Genomic DNA, 18,688 nt, shown 5'->3' with positions numbered 1-18,688 from the left:
TTTTACATTCGCAGTGTGTAAATACACTGTCCTCAGAGTGTCAGTTATTCACAACTACGACATTGTGAAGACTATGCACCTGTGAGGTCTGCACAGTATTGACAAAACATGCGACATGGGTGTTTTATACAGTGATGGAGATTATTTTGACATTGAACATGGACCTAATATATATATCTATATAATCTAATTAAAGAAATACACGTACGTGCAGAAAAATAATCATGCTCATTGTGATCTAGTCTTATCCAAATAAGTTATTTTTTGTTAGTAATGCTCCTCGATACAATTCTCTTGTATGGCGATGCGCAATTAATGTTGTCTCTGATTGGTCAAATTCAGACTCAAGTAGGGCCTGGCAATAAATCAAATTAATTGAATAAATTAAATTTAAATTGAATCGTTGAAAATTTGCTAAATCGTGAAATGTATTTTGTCTTCTGGATTATTAAAAGCTGTTGTTATGTTCTGTTACATCCAGATGTTATTGTGAGTTGTAATTTTGCACAAGTGGTGGCAGAATGCTGGATGGTTGGTTTAAAATACTTTTTATTTTATTTTTTGGCCATATCGCTTAGCCTCAGACTAAAGTATACAATTAATCCAATATTCATTTGTTGCACGTCTTTGCAATACACATATTGCATGAGTCATTCGTGCGGCAAGATATTTTCCACATATTGTGCAGCCCTAGTATCTCCACCCTCCACTAATGTCTTGCTTCGGAAAACTGATTTCAACAACATTCAAAAAGAAATCTAGTCACCTGGTCAACTTTGGCGCAGTCTGATAGCTGTGTCTTCATCAGGTTGTGCTTCAGTGGAAACCTGGGGCAGATGAATAGAAAAATACCAATACAATTAAATTCTTACTAAGACTAGACTGCTATAATATAATTTCATGTAATCATGAATGTGCGACCAGTAATTCTAGTATGTCACATGTATGACACAATATCCAAATGTCATAAGAAATCACGATATGATAATTAACATGATATTGTGAGGTTAGCGATACTCACGATAACTGTAAAAGTAAAATAAAAAAACAAGTCACAATATTGTAAAAAATGAAATAAAAAAATAAAAAAATTATATTGAGAAAATAATGTACTTTTGCTTTTGAGTTTTAATTAATCTTTTATGTTTTGTCAAACCTTGCACGATATCCCCCCAAAAAAACAAAATTAAGTGTGACAACACACCATATAAACATACCATAGTGTTTTTCCATTGTAGCGAAATTCAAACATGAAAACCTTCCGGGCATCATGATACACTCTCAGCCTGTTTTCACGTTCCTGTTTGCTTAGAACTTCTCCTCGATATTCAGTAGGAAAGTCTCTCTTCTGAAAGGAGCAGGAACTGAACACTCCTCGACCTTACAAAGAAAAAAGGATACAACAGAAATATTTCATTATAACAATAATGAAAACTAGACCCATACTAAAGAATATTTTACCAATACTCACCTTTGAATTAATTAATATATTTTATGGTGAAGCCATTCTTGTCTTTACCTAAGGATGAAAAGTATGCTACCTCTTCTTTGGGTTTAACTTTTGCCCTCTGTGGCCTCATGACTGACATGTCTCACTGAAGATAATGATCTAAAGCTATAGAAAAAAATGAGTTTCAATCAGTTTGATAGGTAACTTGGTGCAAATGTCTTGAAGTTGACTTTCAGTGTACCATAATAGCCTGTGCAGTGTGCAGTAAATGTGCCAACGAAAATAAAATACAGTGGATAGCACAGCTCTGCTAAATATTTGCATAAATTAAATGTAATGAACACTAACAGACTTTACTGAAATATTTCTATTGAAAGAACAAATTTAAGTAAACACAAATGCAGCAATTTACCAATACTTCATTTATACTGTACTGGTAATACTAAGCCATTGTATATTTTCACATCAAAAACCAGCCTGTTATTGATTTCCTCTTAAAAATTGCAATTAGCATTCATCTTACTCAACAGACGGTTAGCTCTGCTATGCTAACCGTCGCTAACAGAAGCGTAGCAATTCTAAATAATTAGCTGCATCCATCATAATCAACAGATGGTTAGGTATGCTAACGTAAGCTTAGCTGCACTTACACTGGACTTGCATTATAAATCATTTTCGCGAAAGAGGGAGCAATGTACACAAGCGACCAACAACAACAGGAAAAATTCGAGCTTCAAACCTACCTCATTAGCACAGCTACACGCCATCACATCTCGTGAAGTAAATAGAGCCGGGGGCGGTTCTCTATCGGGGCTGCTAGATGACGTCACTTCCGTACTCAGGGCAATATAATAAATCCCGTTCAAATCAACAAATTGGTTCAGTCGTTGGATTATGAACTTTGTTGATAAGAGTGGCTATTGTTCTATGATTTACAGTGTCAATAAAAAAAAATAGATCACATTTAAAATGAACCCCAAAGGCTCATATATTAAATGAATTACCACAGACGAAAACAAAGGATATTATTGCTAGAATTATAGATCATTTTGTAATCATAAAATGTGATTTCAGTTTCAGTTTTTTAAAAAGTTTTTTTTTTTCATTAACGAAAATGTTTTTTTGCTTTAGTAAATAAAATAACCTTGCTGCTGTCATACAGTTGCTGTCCGAGGATGTTTTAGTACTATACTTTAGTAATGGATGCATGTGTTTTTTGGCAAAATTGTGAGCGAGCCCAATTCCTTGGCTGAGAAGCAACCCTGCAAATGAATGGTCACATGATGCTTTCCTTTTGGCATGAAGCAGGACTGATGGTAGCGCTCACCTTTTCTTCTCCAGACAAGCATTTTTCCGGATGCCCCAAACATTTGGAAAGGGGGTTAATCAGAGAAAATAACTTCAACTCTTTTTTTCTTATTTTGGTCTGTATTTATGGAATCCCCTTTTCACTGGTCACACCAGGCCATCCTCCAAAAGTCTTACTCCCTCACCATGGGTGTAGATGCACTCATACCTGCTTACTGCCATTCCTGAGCAAGCTCTACACTGGTGGTGATGTCCTTATCCCGCAGCTGAATCAACTTTGGGAGATAGTCCTGGCATTTGCTGGATTTTCTTGGGTGCCCTGAAGCCTTCTTCACTTAAAGTTTGTAAGGTCACTAAAGGAAATTACTTTAATTTTCATGGCAAATAGGGACTTTGCAATTCATCTAATCACTATAACATTCTGGAGTACATGCAAATTGCCATCATAAAAAAACAATAATAATAAGTCAGCACTGGAGATTTTTAGAAAATCAATGTCATTCTCAAAACATTTGGCCACTGGTGTACAGATAGATGTTACATTGTAAAGGCAGGGTGGGATGTTAAATGATGAATCAATATACGGCACTGACAGTTTCTCTGTCTCTGCCTCCAGCTGTTCAAAGTGATGTGATAAACAGCTGTTAACCATTGTATATTTTCAAATAAACAACCACTGCAAGAATTAAATGCTGAAATATATAATTAAATGTCATAGTGTATTTCATTATTTAATTTATCTACTTAGGAATTGGTGGCTGCAAAAAAAAAAAAGGCTCTGCGTCTACAGACAAACATTCACAATACACAGCATTTTGAGAAAAAACGGAATTATGGGGACATGTGCGTAATTGTGGGGACAGGTGACGGTCAGCCAATCAAATGCTGTGAAATATACACTGGTGTGAATAATTCATGAAGTGGTGCATTACGAGGACCTTCCTACAGGGGGCGTCATCAAATACACAAAAATACACAAATTCATGTAATTATGGTTTACAAGGACATTGGCTAAAACTTTGGATTTAAGCCTTCTACAGCCCTAGAAGCACTTCTGCATTGAATGAATTATGAGGACATGGGCTGTGTCCTCATAATTCAAAATGTCCTCGCAGTGTTGCGTGTATTCAGGTGACATGTCCTCATAATACACAAAGGCAACACACACACACACACACACACACACACACACACACACACACACACACACACACACACACACACACACACACACACACGCACACACCCACACACACACAAACACACACGTGCTTATGTGAAAGTAATCCAGCTAATTTGTCCACATATCAAACAATACGGAAGCATTATTTAACTGCTAACTGTGTTGTGATCAAATCACAGATAGTTCTTGATGATTTTTTATTTATGGTGAGCATTGCAACAACAATCAATCAATGATGCTCCATTACCAAAATCTTTGCATTAAATTTATGGACTATTTTGTCTAATATTGAGCCATATTAAATGTGATTTACATCGGGCCTACCTGTCGACGTGCTACTGGAACCTGCCTCAGCATCTTGGGGCCTCCTTCCTCCACTCAAAAAGCTCGGTCAGGTTTGCACATTTGGTTGCACTTCCATGAAGCATTCATATGTGTATTATAAACAACAATAATAATACAAACCCAATTCCCAAAAAGTTGGGACGCTGTATAAATTGTGAATAAAAACTGAATGCAATTATGTGGAAGTGCCAGATTGTAATATTTTATTAAGAATATAACATAGAGAACAGGTCAAAAGTTAAAACTGAGAAAATGTATAATTTTAAGGGAAAACTATGTTGATTTTAAATTCCATGTGTCAACAAATCTCAAAAAAGTTGGGACAAGGCCATTTTCACCACTGTGAGGCATCCCAGTCTGCAAACGTCTGGGGATCGAGGAGACAAGTTTCTCAAGTTTAGAAATAGGAATGCTGTCCCATTCTTGTCTAAAATGTGTCTCTCTAACTGTTCAACTGTCTTGGGCTTTCTTTGTCGAACCTCCCCCTTTATGATGCGCCAAATGTGCTCTATAAGTGAAAGAAGTGGACTGCAGGCTGGCCATTTCAATACCCGGATCCTTTTCCTACGCAGCCATGATGTTGTAATTGGTGTTGCATGTGGTCTGGCATTATCGTGTTGAGAAATGCAAGATCTTCTGTGAAAGTGATGATGCCTGGATGGGAGCATATGTTGTTCTCGAATCTGAATATCTGAATATACCTTTCTGCATTGACGATGCCTTTCCAGATGTGGAAGCTGCCCATGCCACACACACTCATGCATCCCTATACCATCACAGATGCAGGCTTATAAACTGAGTGCTGATAACAACTTTGGTTGTCCTTGGCCTCTTTAGTCAGTATGATATAGCGCTCTAGTTTTCCACAAGGAACTTTGAATTGTGATTTGTCTGACCACAAAACAGGTTTCCACTTTACCACACTCCATTTCAATTAACCCCTGGCCCAGAGAAACACCTGTGCTTCTTGGTCTGCTCTTGAAATGGCTTCTCCTTTGTACTGTAGCGTTTCATCTGGCAACGGAGGCTGGCACGGTGGATTGTGTTCACCCACAATGTTTTCTGGAAGTATTGCTGAGCCCTTTCTGTGATTTCTCTTACAGTAAGCATTCCTGTTTGCGGTGCAGTGCCGTTTAAGAGCCCGAAGATCATGGGCATCCAGTATGATTTTTCGGCCTTGACCCTTACACACAGAGATTGTTCCAGATTCTCTGAATCTTTGGATGATGTTATGCGCTGTAAATGATTACTTCAACCTTTTTGTAATTTTTTGCTGCTGAACACCTTTCTGATATTTCTCCACTATCTTTCTGCGCAACATTGGAGGAATTGGTGATTCTCTACCCATCTTCGCTTCTGAGAGACACTGCCACTCCAAGAAGCTTTTTTTATACTCCAATCAAGGTTGCCAATGGACCTCATTAGTGGTAACTGGTCTTCCAGCAGTTTTTTTTTATAAGTGCAATTGACTTTTCCAGCTTCTTATTGCTACCTGTCCCAACTTTTTTTTAGATTTGTTGGCACCACGACATTTCTATGTTCTATTCTGAACAAAATATTGAAATTTGGCACTTCAACATAATTGCATTCAGTTTTTTATTCACAATTTGTATAGTGTCCCAACTTTTTGGGAATTGGGTTTGTAATAATAATAATGATAATAATAAATGACGGTCACGGACTGCAGCCGTTCAGAATTTTTCCCAAATGCCCAATGGTCAGTCAGCCCTTGCTCACGCCACTAGTGCCGATCTATGCGTTGTTCCTATTTATTTATTTATTTATTATTATTATTATTATTTTGGTAGCCTGGCTCACCGGATCGGCGGCCCACCGGGGAAATCCACGGTACCCCGGTGGGCCAGTTAGCCCCTGCCATGGAAGTACCAAGCAAAATGGTGAGCTTGTTTACAGCGAATAGAGGCACACTGCTGTCTACTGATTGGATAACAAAGAATTACCACATTTGTTAAACGGGAACAAAAATAAAAGGCACATTTTTAAACTACTCTTCAAGAATAGATATTGTTTGTGGATTAATATCAGCACTCAAGATTATACTGTGTTGTTGTAAATGTTGTAAATTACATACTCTTTTGTTACACTGATTATGTTGTTGATAGGGCCATCCCACACTCTCTGCAGTGACTTCACAATACTGATTAGTTTACCAATTAAAAAATGCTCTGTGGTTGAAAGTTCAAATCAATGCCCTGTGATGCCCATAGGTACAAATAAACAGCAATGATTCTAAAAGTTAATTATCCGAAGATGACTGAATTTGCACAGTTCCTTTTATAACTCTTTAATTAATTAAAAGCGGATTCATTACAAGAAAATGATTCTTTCCAATGACAGATTTTGACATTTTAAAATTATGTTGTTTCTTAGTTATATCAATCAAGGAAGGTAGGAAAGCTATATAGGGTGGGGGGGTTGGGTGACCTTGGGGTGGCGGTTGGAAATCCACATTTAGTGTATGAACTCCCCAATGTGCTTGGAAAGGATTATGTTTTTCCTTGTGTATGTTAGTCATAGCTACAGTAAGCAGTGGAATGGTAGCTTAACATAACAGATTGTATTAACACATTCATCTTGGCCTGCAGCTCAACCATCTTGTGTATTTCACAGTTTGATTCATATTAGTATATGTGTTGGAGTGATTTCTCTACCCATTGCTGAGAGATACACAAGTGATTCACATCATGTCAGTTTCATTGGCGACGTATAACATGCTACTAGTGGTGCAACGGATTGCAAATGTCACAGTTCGGATCGGATCACGGATTAGAGCCCTGGATTGGATAATTTTTTTGATCAGCAAAAAAGAAGAAGAAGATAAATAGTACTTAGTCTTCGTTTGTTTTGTAAAACGCTTTTGCCATTAAAAAAAAACAATTCAAAATGTCTGATATAGCCATGTAGGATTTAGTGTCTTCATTAATTTAGCAAAACACCTTTTCCCATTAAAAGAAAAAAGTAAATTCAAAATGTGGTGCAGATGGGGGACAACAACATTGCTTAAAACTGCGATCTGCCCCTACCGATGGCTCCCCACCCCGACACACCCGCCCCTCCTAGTTGTGGGATGCATTAAAATTGGAGGGGAGTTGTAGGGCGAAGACGGTGTCTCCACCCTACTGGCAACTGGGTTCCTGACTATAAAAACACAACCATTAGTTACAAATTGCCAAATACAGAAACAGCAATATAAGTTATCGTGATGTGGTGGCTCTCGCTAACAGGCAGAATTAAGTAACCAGATTTAGATTAAAAGATTATATATACGTAGACCATGTTTGTATAAATTATTAGATTTGGTTTTTATTTGAGGCAGATTTTTTTCCATTAAAATGTGATTTATGAGGAGGTTAGACCATTGGTCGATATTCAGTGTTTGTTTATTTTTCAACAAGAATTGTTTTTTTAGCGATGGTAAGGGCTACGAGTGTAGATTTAAATAGTTTTCGTGGTAAGTCATTTGTTGTTAGGTCACTTAGCAAATACAAGTCTGGAGCTAAAGGTATCCTACAGTCCAAGATAGCGGAACGATTTTCTAAGGCTTTAGACCACAAATACATAACCGGAGTGAATAACCATTAGAGTCTGAGAGTCAGTTTTTTATTTTGTATTTTTTGAGCAAGGATGTATATGATATAAACATATTATCTGAGAAAAGATGGTGGAGATGTGTAATTCCTTTCTGCTCCCACACACCTAAATAAAACGATTTGTCTTTAAGTTGAAAGTTATGCCATTTGGGAGAAACCCCGCAGGGCTCCAATTTGTCACGATGGTGTGGAGGACCCAAATGCAGGGAGGCAGGAGAACCACGGCAGGGATGCATGTAAACTGAACACAATTTATTTAACAAAAACACTAACAGGGGAACTGGGTAAAACTCTAATTAAACAAAACCAACAAAGTTCTGAAAATACCAAAAATCAAAGTACCAAAAAACCACAAGTGTGGTGACAGCGACAATGATCCAACCAAGACTGAACGGGACCAGTAAACTAAATACAAGTCAACTGACGAGATAACGAGAGACACCTGGACAAGACACAAGTGGCTGGGGTAGATGATTGGATGACACAAGGGAACAGGATGACGAGTACAGGTGCAAACAAAAACAAAACAAAACAAGCAAGACAGGACACAAAGCAAAAACAACAAACCTAAGCAAACATACACAAATCATAACACAATTGGGCTTTTGTCATTTCTAGTGCCTTCCACCAGGCGGTCAGGGTGGCGGAAATCATTGGGTTTTTAAAACAATTGTGTTTCTTAATCGATGTTGTAATAAAGAGTAAATCTAAAAGTCTGAGGTTATTCCAATCCCTCTGTTCTAGTTCCAGCCAACAGTTAGTATCTATGTTGGGTTGTACCCAAAGAATGATATATGTAGCTGGTTAGCTATATAGTAGTGCATAAAATTTGGTGTCTCTAGACCTCATTTGGATTTACTTTTCTGAAGAGTAGATCTTTGCTTTAAAAAAAATTATAATTCCAGTAGAATTTTGTATCGGACGAATCCAACGACTGAAACCAGTTAGATGTAGTTTTGAATAGGGGAAAAAAGAAGAAGAAGAAAAAGTATTTTTTATATTTTTATTATTTGTTTTGGGTAGAACTTTCATTTTAATGGTGGCTATTCATTTTAGAAATGGGAAGATTATTCCAGCGCTCAAAGTCACTGTAAATGCTATCCAGAAGTGGAGTGAAGTTTAAATGAAGTAAATCAGTTAATTTAGTTGAGATTTTTATGCCTAAGTATTTTGCAGGGTTCCATGAATTTTCTGTAATAGGTGGTATGATTTTGTATTGATTTTGTTCAGTTAATAGAATAATCTGATAAATGTGAGAATTTAGTTATTAGGTTAAATACTTCCCCTAACGAGATAGCAGGTTTTTCTAAATAAAGTAAAATATAATCGGCAAATAGAAAAATTTTATGTTCTGTACCCCGGAGTGAATTCCTTGAATCCTTCTTTCCTGGCATATAGCTAATGCAAGCGGCTCAATAAATAACGCAAATAATAAAGGGGACAATGGGCATCCTTGTCTTGTGCCTCTCTGTAGAGTAAAACTCTGAGATGTAATCCCATTAGTAGTAACTGTAGCTTTAGGAGAATCATATAATACTGACACCCAGTGACTAAATGACTTCCGAAAGCCAAATTTATTTAAAACAACAGAGGACGGACCAGTTAACTTTGTTGTTTGTTAAGTTTTTTTCTGCATCCAACGATATAATAGCTGCCTTTTAATCATGCCGCTGTGACATGCTAATAAGGTTAAAGAGCCTCCTAATATTATTAGTATAGCGACAACCTTTAATAAAGCCTGTTTGGTTGCTGTGAATGATTGTCGAGATTACTGTTTCTAGTCTCGATGCAAAGGCCTTAGCGATAATTTTAATATCAGTGTTAATTTGTGAAATTGGACGGTAACTTGATGGAATGGTGGGGTATTTTTCTGGCTTTAATAAAAGTTTAATTGCTGTTGTTTTCATGTGTGGACGTACGTAACCATTAGTTTTAATTTCTGTTACTACTCTTAAGAATAATGGAGCAAACATTAACCAAAAGTGCTTAAAAAATATAGCCGGATAACTATTTGTGCCATGTGCTCTGCCATTAGGCATACCATCTGGAGCACTGTACATCTTATTTATAGTGAGTGGCGCATCTAACATATCGTTTTATTCAGTAGATAACTGAGGTATATTTAAGCTACTGAGGATAATAGCCGTTATAAGATATTTTTCCCGATTGCGTTGAAGTTGGTTTGCAAGAAATTTACCTGATTTGTTATTATATTCAAAGTTGTTATATCTCAATTGTTGTATTATAATTATAATATAATAATTTTGGATAACAAATCGTCTAACTGTATTTTTGTATTTTGTAAGTCAATCCATATTTGGTTATTTGGGTTTATTGCGTATTCATCCGTCAGTTGTTTAATTTGATCTTCCAGGTATTTTTCTAATTTTTGATCCTGTTTCTTTTTTAAGATGAATATGATCTAATTTTACCTCTAATTACCGCTTTCCCAGCTTCCCAGAGAAGAGATGGAGATAAGTCTGGAGAGTCATTTATTTCCAAAAAGTCTGCCCACTCTCTTCTTATAATTTTGTCAAAGTCTGCGTCATTTAGCAGTGAGATGTTAAAACGCCATGTCGGGGGTGGTTTAAAGGTATAATCAACTTGTAGGCTAGGGGAAACTGGTGCATGGTTGCTAATAATAATAGGATGTATTTTTATACTAATTTGATCAGCAATATAATTATTTGTAAGAAAAAAATCAATTATTGAAAATGACCGGTGCACCGCGGAAAAGAAGGTAAATTCCTTCTTGGTCGGGTTTTTAAGTCCCCAGCTGTCGACAAGGCCAAAATCATCCATATTTTCCCCTATTACTTTAGTAGCTTGTAATCGCCTTATACATGATATATTATTAGAACGATCTATTAATGGATTTAAGACTGTGTTAAAGTCTCCTCCAATAATAATAGTAGAGTTTGCTGCTAAATCAAACAGAGAAAAATTCATGTTAAAAGGCCGGATCATCATTATTAGGGGCATATCAATTACCAAATCTATCTACTTTATTAAATATAGTCATCTGAATAATAATGTATCGGCCCTCTGGGTCTGTTACTGTATTATTTAGAGTAAAGAATAAATTCTTATGTATGAGTATACAGACTCCTCTTTGTCTACTGTTATAAGGGGCAGAGTACACTTGACAAAAATTCTTGTCAATAAGTAATTTTTCTTCAGATTTTTTTAGGGTGGGTTTCTTGTAGAAGACAAATATCTGCTTTTAATTTTAAGAGATGGTCTAAAATTTGTATTATTTTTGCCTGTGAGCGAGCGCCACACACATTCCAGGAGACCAGAACTAATTTATGCATACAAACAATATAAACTCATCCTGTGTATATATCTGTATTGGCTACTTGTTACAATTGGCATGTTATAGGATGGAATCAAAGTGGTTAGGTGGTTTATGTGATTTGTGTGAAATGAGAGGTGACGTGTAAGTGAATATAACAGTGAAAAAACGAGGGAGGGAGGTGGATGTGAAGGAAATTGGCGGGGATTAAACATGTTATGAATAACACAAAGGTGTACATTTAGGTCACTGCTCGGTCGCAACGTGCAAGCCATCTTGTCGAGACCGCTTAGCATCTGGTTAGCATCACAAAGTCATGTCAACTAGGTGGCGAGTTGCCAGTCATGGCAAATTAACCACCGCGGATTGTATCTTGACAAAGCAATACGCAACCGCATCATATTATCCAACCACCGTCTGCTTTATCATATCTGACCTCTTGTAACCAAACAACCTCCACACGACAAATGTAGCTCCCACTTTAGGCACTAAAAATACACCAGTAGTATGGTAGAAAGTGCACATCTCTAATTAGAAAGGATAGGAAAGAAGGCTAAATCAAAAATGTTGAACTTACATCTTTCCCGTTAGCAGTCGTGTCACACTGTTGGGATCGATTCATTATTTTTAAACGTGTTGCAAATCCAGCTCTGAACAAAACAGTCCATTGAGAAATGATGTCGGTAAATGTCCTTTAAAAATAAAATTAATCCACTGTCTTCTCAAAGACTTGGGACGAAGGAAGCAACCACTTTTTCCTGATCATTGTTTCCCCTCTCCACGGAGGGGAGGAGAAGACAAAGAAAGGAGCAGCCAGCTTCTCGAATTTCAGTGGGCGTGACAAACCTTTACCTTTACCTTTTAGGTAAGCTTACAAGAGGGGCTGGGTCGAGTGCACTTCTGTGTCTTTTTGACGTCACTAAATTACGGAAGTTTAATCTGCCCGTTTGAAGATACATTTTAGAAAGGAGGAGAAAGCTAAAGAAGTCGCGGACTGACTTTTTCATACCTGGTTGGATTGTAGACAGGCCGGGGATGCATATTATTGATAGAAAACCCCACTAAAGTGCATTTTCATACATGGGACCTTTAAGGCACATTCAGTTCCTTTAAACATGGCGAGTGAATTCCAAATTAGCAATCATGCCACGACGTAGGCAAACTTCAAAGTAAAAGTGTACTAAGGCTATTTGCATTGCCGTCAATGTATTACTGTATTTGGTAAACTTTATTTTGAAATTAGGCTTAGTGTGTTACATTGTGTATGTTTCAGCTTCCTTGACATGTCAGAATGGTATAGACTGTGAATGCACACTTTGTTTTTGTTTTGTCCCCCCCAACAAACAATCCGCGGATAGGGCGTTATCCGAACCATGGGGCCTGATCCGAACTGACCACAGATCAATGATGATTCGTTGCACTACTACATGACCAGTACTGTAAATATCAAGAATAATGTTAGCTGTATGAAAAGTAGCAGTGTGCATCTAAGTAAGAGTTGATTCGATATGTATCTTGATATATTTTACAGTGGAACCATTCGATTCAATTCACTTAGATCTTTTAAATCAAATATGATTTTTCTGATTCAAAATGATTTTTCTTATACCCTTATACACTTAGACATTTTTCAAATTTTTATAGTACTCCATCTCCTCTCTTTCCAACCTATTGATCAATGAACATCTTTCTGACAGGTCAACATTTAGAGAATGTTACAAAAATTTGCCATTGCAACTAAGGAGCCACCAAGGAGTAACCAAAATCGAACCAACCTAACATCTGGGGAAAGCTACTGTAGGGTTATTATTGTTACTCAAAATGAACACAATCAGTGCAATTGTTATTGATATCATGACTTACATTAGTACCGCATAATTAAGCCTTTGATGTCCTCAGTGAACTTTGGAACAAGAGTTCCATGTGCAGTATTGCCTTTGAGGATATTGGAACTCTCAAATCCAAAATTGTCAAATTCAATGGGGAAGACATCAGAATTTGTATCACCAGCATTGTTTTTGTGTGGGCAGTTCATATTTGAAGCTAAGGCATTGATCAGCAGACGTGTAAGAAGAATTGCTGTCATTCATATTCCGCGCATAAAGAAATTATGTCACTGAACATCTTTTGTCCGATTTGGATGAATCATTTTTGACAATCTAATAACTGGCTTACATATTGGACAGAATATAAATATAGTTTTTTTATGTATATTTGTGCACCCACACTATGCACTATAAATAATGTATCAAATGACAGTATGATATGTGGTACTAGGATTTAGAATGGTCCAAAAGAATCCTCAAAATTGATAAGATCAGTGTATAAATACCTATACAGTAGGGGTGTGCCCAAAAAAATGTATTCTCATAAGAATCACGATTCTCATTGAGTACAATTCACAATCAATTATAAATGTCGATTATAAATGTCACAAAATCGATTTTCTTCAAATTATTTCATATTGTCTTGCCCTGCTTTTATTGGTAGCGCTGTTTATGTTGTACACAATTTAACCACTTAGGGGCAGTGTGGTAAAGTTAAGTTGAAGCCACATTAATTAGAGAGTAGAAGGAAAAAGTCACAATCAAGTTATTCCAAGAATTATTTTATTTTTTTTGCAGCGTAGGAAGAGCATATGGCGGTGAGTAATGTTAAGATGCTTCTCTGTATACATTTCTGAAGCATTTTGTATGAATAGCCATTCTTTTGAGTGATGTAAGTGCAGCGAGTAGCACGCTAATTAGCATTAGCGATTCAGACTGGAGTAGATCATTACGATTCTTTGCACATCTATAAATTGAAGCAGAAGTAATTGTCAATCAAATCATTTTCAAACCAAAATTGTTCTGAATCGAAAATTTATTCTGAATTGAATCACAGACTCAAAAATCTTAATCAAATCGTGAGACAGTCAAAGGTTCCCACCCCTAATATACAGTTACTTTTAGTTTCTTTTTAAATCAACGACACATCTTCTCACTATCTTTTGACACATTCTGGCTTCAAAATATTTATTCAACGAATAAAAATTCACATTTGCACCAGGCCAGGTTTTAATCATTTTGGTCTTAACTGTGCGTAATAAAAGAGTTTCTTAGTGACGTAGCCTGATTGGACTGCACTTTGCAATGCTTATTAAGTATATACTGTATGCTCACATCAACAGCTCATAACTGTTGATGTGAGCGTACCTAGGATGACCTGTGTATTCTCATACTGTATGTCTCTATGGATACACTTGGCAGATGGAGAGATTTCCTTGGTGGTAGGTGATCAATTTCGTTTTGTCATACATACATACAGTAAATGATGATATTTTGTAACATACTAAAAGATGAAGAGATAGCGTACATAACAATGATAACAATTGTGTTTAATTGTGTCTAACCTTTGCAGCTCTCTCACTATTAGTTTAGCTCTTTTCTTAGAATTCTGCACAGTAATTGCTGCTGTTAGTGCAGCACAACCTTGAGCTAGGTGGTGGGCGGGTAATGGTTTTCCTGGTCTCTGTGAGATGGGTACAGCCGGAGAAGCAGGAGACTCGGGCCTCCACTTAATTTTTTTTCTTCCTACCTCTCCTTGTCGACAGGCAGGATTGGAGCTATGACAGGCGGGATGTAGTCGTTTTCCATCATTTGTTATTCTGTCTGCCGGTGATTGGCTGGGGTATTGTTATTCACACAGAAAAATGGGTCATACGGCCTATGGAGAATGTGTGTTTAGTCGGACAGACACCTCCAAACGTTTACAGTTCACGATTATCTTCTGTAGCAAGACATAGTTGGAATATATGACAACAAAAATAGTCTCAATGGTCTTATATATATATATATATATATATATATATATATATACTACTGTATACTGTATATGGTGAGCAGTGATGAAGTGTTGAATTCACTGCGTCGAAGAAAAAGAAAAAGAATGAGGAGGAAAATCAATACGTTTGTGCATTAATTCAGCTGCAGTAGAGAATTACGGGTAGATACGTACGTTTGGGCAGGGCAGCATGGCTGCTCCATGGTTAGTCATAGCAGTAAAGAAACATGGACACCTGAATACTGTTGTGTTTGTTATATATATATATATATATATATATCTTGAAGCTCATCAAGGGAATGCCAAGCGTGTGCAAAGAAAATCATCAGTGCCAAGTGTGACTATTTTGAAGAAACTAGAATATAAAACATGTTTTCAATTATGTCACTTTTTTAAGTACATAACTCCACATGTGTTTATTCATAGTTTTGATGCCTTCAGTGAGAATCTACAATGTAAATAGTCATGAAAACAAAGAAAATGCATTGCATGAGAAGGTGTGTCCAAACTTTTAGCCTGTACTGTATATATATATATATATAAAATCATACAGAGCGATGCCCTTTCTCTCTTACTTGAGTGCACTGGTGCGGCAAGGATATTACCCTCCCACTGTTTGGCGTTGCTTTTTGCTCACCAATAATCACAATAAACCAAGAAGAGGTACTCAAGACTTCTTCTTTGATAAACAGTGAGGTCTCCTTTAGGCCACTGCAGTTTGGCAAATCTTCTCGACTGTGTTTGGGGGTTAGCGATGGCTGCTGCCTTTAGACCTGGACATGTGCCAGGTCATATCTGGCACTCTGCCAAGATACAGATTAGCTATAAAAGAAACAAAAACTAATAAAAAGGAATCACCAATTAACTCGGACTTTGATATTTTGTAGACTGAATGGATTTAGGACTCGATATTAACAGTAGATCCAAGTGATTGGCATGGGTGAAATTGCATGCATACTGTAATTCCTCACTGTACTGACATAGTGACCACTTACCATAAAGCACCCAATTCCAAACAGATGTTTCTTCTTTCCCATCAGAATTTTGTTGCTAAGTCGGTTGCTAACCAAAACATAAACACCTCAGATTGTAGTCTTACCATTTTAAAGGTGCAGTATGCAATCTACAAGCTGATAGCAAGATTTGAATCTAGGCTCACTTCACTCCTCCACCCAAGTGGTTTTGAAAAATTCAATTATGATCTGAGAAATAATCACCCAGTATCATAAAACCCTTTTTGTTACACAGACACCTTGCAAATCGATACAGAGAATCAATGAACTGACTTTCTGAATTTATTTTTTATTTAATTGTATTATTATTTCTTCATTAAGATTGTTCCATAAAATGATTCATTTTACTGAAACACCACAGTCTGGTCCTAAATCTTTATTTATTTTTAAGATCTGCATTCCTTTTAACTTGTACTTACTTTCTCTTTTTCCAAATCTCTTTTTAATATTCAATGGCAACATTTGTTATGTCCCTTTAGCATAATTTGCAGAATGCTGTAATCTACCAATTCATAACATTTCAACAATTTTAACTGAAGAAATAATGGATTTGTTAGTTCTCTAAATGGCTTTCTAGTGATTATTCTTATGGCTTTTTTTTGCAATATAAATTTTGACTGAGTAAAGGTTTTAAAAGTATTTCCCCAAACCTCAATACAGTAGGTCAGATATGGAACAATCATGGGGTTGTATAAAATAAACAGTGCTTTATTATCCAGTGAATCCTTTGTGTAACAGAGATATTGTTTTTGCTATTTTTTTATCTTGATGTACTGTATATGTGATTTCAAACACAAATTTTCATCCAAAATAATAACCCAAAATTTGGTTTCTCTCACTCTATTGTTTTCAATACCATCTATATTAATTGAAGCGTCAGTGTCTTTCCATCTGTTACTGATAAATAATGATAAAGTGCTAAAGTAATAAACTAATGCAAGTCAAATTTATGCTGCACAGTTCTCTGGCATATAAAGGTTCACATGGAACAAGAATTGGGGAGTGGGGGGGGGGAGTCTTAATTAAAGTGCAGATATATTCAATTTATATTCATAATCAAGTAATCCATTTTATGTAACATCGGTGAGGAAAAGGGAGACTGTAAAATATGTCTGCCAATAATTTTTTTTAAAGCGTGGGGTCATCCTTCCCGTTACCTCTCAATCTCATCCATGTTTAACCTCAGCTCACCATGACGCCAGAAGCCTTTTTTGAAAAAAAAAAAAGCAGAATATTGATGTACATAAAATGTGTGTGTGTCAGAAGAAGAGAGAGAAAATGTGTATCTGTGCGTATTTGTGTGTCTTGTGTAGGATGAGGAAAAAAAGAGTGGGATGGAGGGAGGGAGGGAGGGAGGTAGTGGCTGTGAATGGTTGCTCTTATCGCGTGCATGCAGCTGCTGTAGTGTCTTTGACACACAGAGGGGCTGTCCAAGCATGCCACTCACTCTTCCTATTCATGGCCTTCTTCCCTCTCTATACCCGCCCCCCTTTTCTTTCTTCATCCCTGTCTCTGTTGCATTCTCTGTCAACGAAGCGAGCCAAAGAAAGGAGGAGGAAAAAACATGACTTGTGCGTTAATGCTCAAGGTTATGAGTCTTAAAGCAACGGACAGGCAAGAAATTAAATGTCATTCGACATCATCACATCACGCTAGCTGATGTGTGATTTTTATTTATTTTTGTATTATTATTATTTTTTGCCTTTGTTGACATTGATGTGAAGGATTCTACTGAACTGGGAGTGGTGCAAACAATCAGCAGGCCTCAAACTGAATGCATGCAATTAATTAGTATGTTTATATCCTGCCACATTTAGTTGATCACAAAAGGGACTGACATAGGTGACAACAAGGAGCACAGGGTTCACGGGCTCAAGTTCATTAGTTCATTAATACCTGATCTGATACTAACCAACAGTCGCAAATCGGAATAATAAAGTGGATTCAAGTCAGGTGAGTAGTACCAAGAGAAAGGTGCCTCATGAAAAGGTAATTTCAAGACAAGCTGCCATGGGATATCACCTTGATAGATGGACATCTCCGCCAGAGAGGGACGTGAAATCCCCCAAACAGTGCACGCTGCTTGCAGGGTGTATTCTGGGTTTATAGTAATTCCCTCACTCGTCTTTGCCCAGTTGCCCCTGCCATGTTTGAGCACACATAGTCCCTGATATGCGGCCTTGAGGAGTAAATGGTGAGAACTGATGTTTAATAAACACAATGGACAGCAAATGCTGGAAATATTGGATCGTTAATCGCTGGGCCGATTAAATCAGCCGACTAATTGTTTTTACCTTTTGTACTCTCAGCATTTACAGCAGTTGTACACAAGTAAAAATGGGTTCTGTAGGAGCCATTTGGATATTGGTTAATTTGCATTGCTAGATTCATATTTGCATATTCTAAATTTGATAATTTTGTTAAAAATAATTGTAACAATTATTTCATGCATATATTAGATTTCATTTGTTTAAAAATACAAGGAGACAAATTGTTTAGATATTTCTTTATTGGAATTTTCTGGATAGTCCCCTGACTAGCAATAGTGTACAGATTAAAAAAAAGGCAATGAGTTGGACTTTGGAAGATAAAACCAGCTCATGATAGAAGCAACATAATTTTTTGACTATACGATTCAACCATATTGATATAGAACAGGGG

General features: G+C 36.8%; 1 protein-coding gene and 1 long non-coding RNA gene across 3 annotated transcripts in view; one reads left to right on the top strand and one right to left on the bottom strand.

Annotated features, from left to right (window-relative positions):
* Positions 1-3,276, bottom strand: part of LOC147160347 (uncharacterized) — a 3,599-nt gene extending 323 nt beyond the window's left edge. Inside the window, exons 1-3 of the long non-coding RNA XR_015097421.1 lie at positions 1,472-3,276; positions 1,218-1,380; positions 767-827 (exon numbers count right to left, since the gene is read on the bottom strand). This is a non-coding gene — a long non-coding RNA (uncharacterized LOC147160347). The remainder of the gene's footprint in view (positions 1-766; positions 828-1,217; positions 1,381-1,471) is intronic.
* The window catches only part of dscama (Down syndrome cell adhesion molecule a), a 187,905-nt gene that overhangs the window by 56,083 nt on the left and 113,134 nt on the right, over positions 1-18,688 (top strand). The gene's annotated exons all lie outside the window — the stretch shown is intronic.

This window comes from Leptonotus elevatus, chromosome 16 (assembly GCF_054856555.1).
Source record: "Leptonotus elevatus isolate MCC_2025b chromosome 16, RoL_Lele_1.0, whole genome shotgun sequence".
Taxonomy (NCBI): domain Eukaryota; kingdom Metazoa; phylum Chordata; class Actinopteri; order Syngnathiformes; family Syngnathidae; genus Leptonotus; species Leptonotus elevatus.
This window is presented reverse-complemented; position numbering and strand designations above follow the sequence as displayed.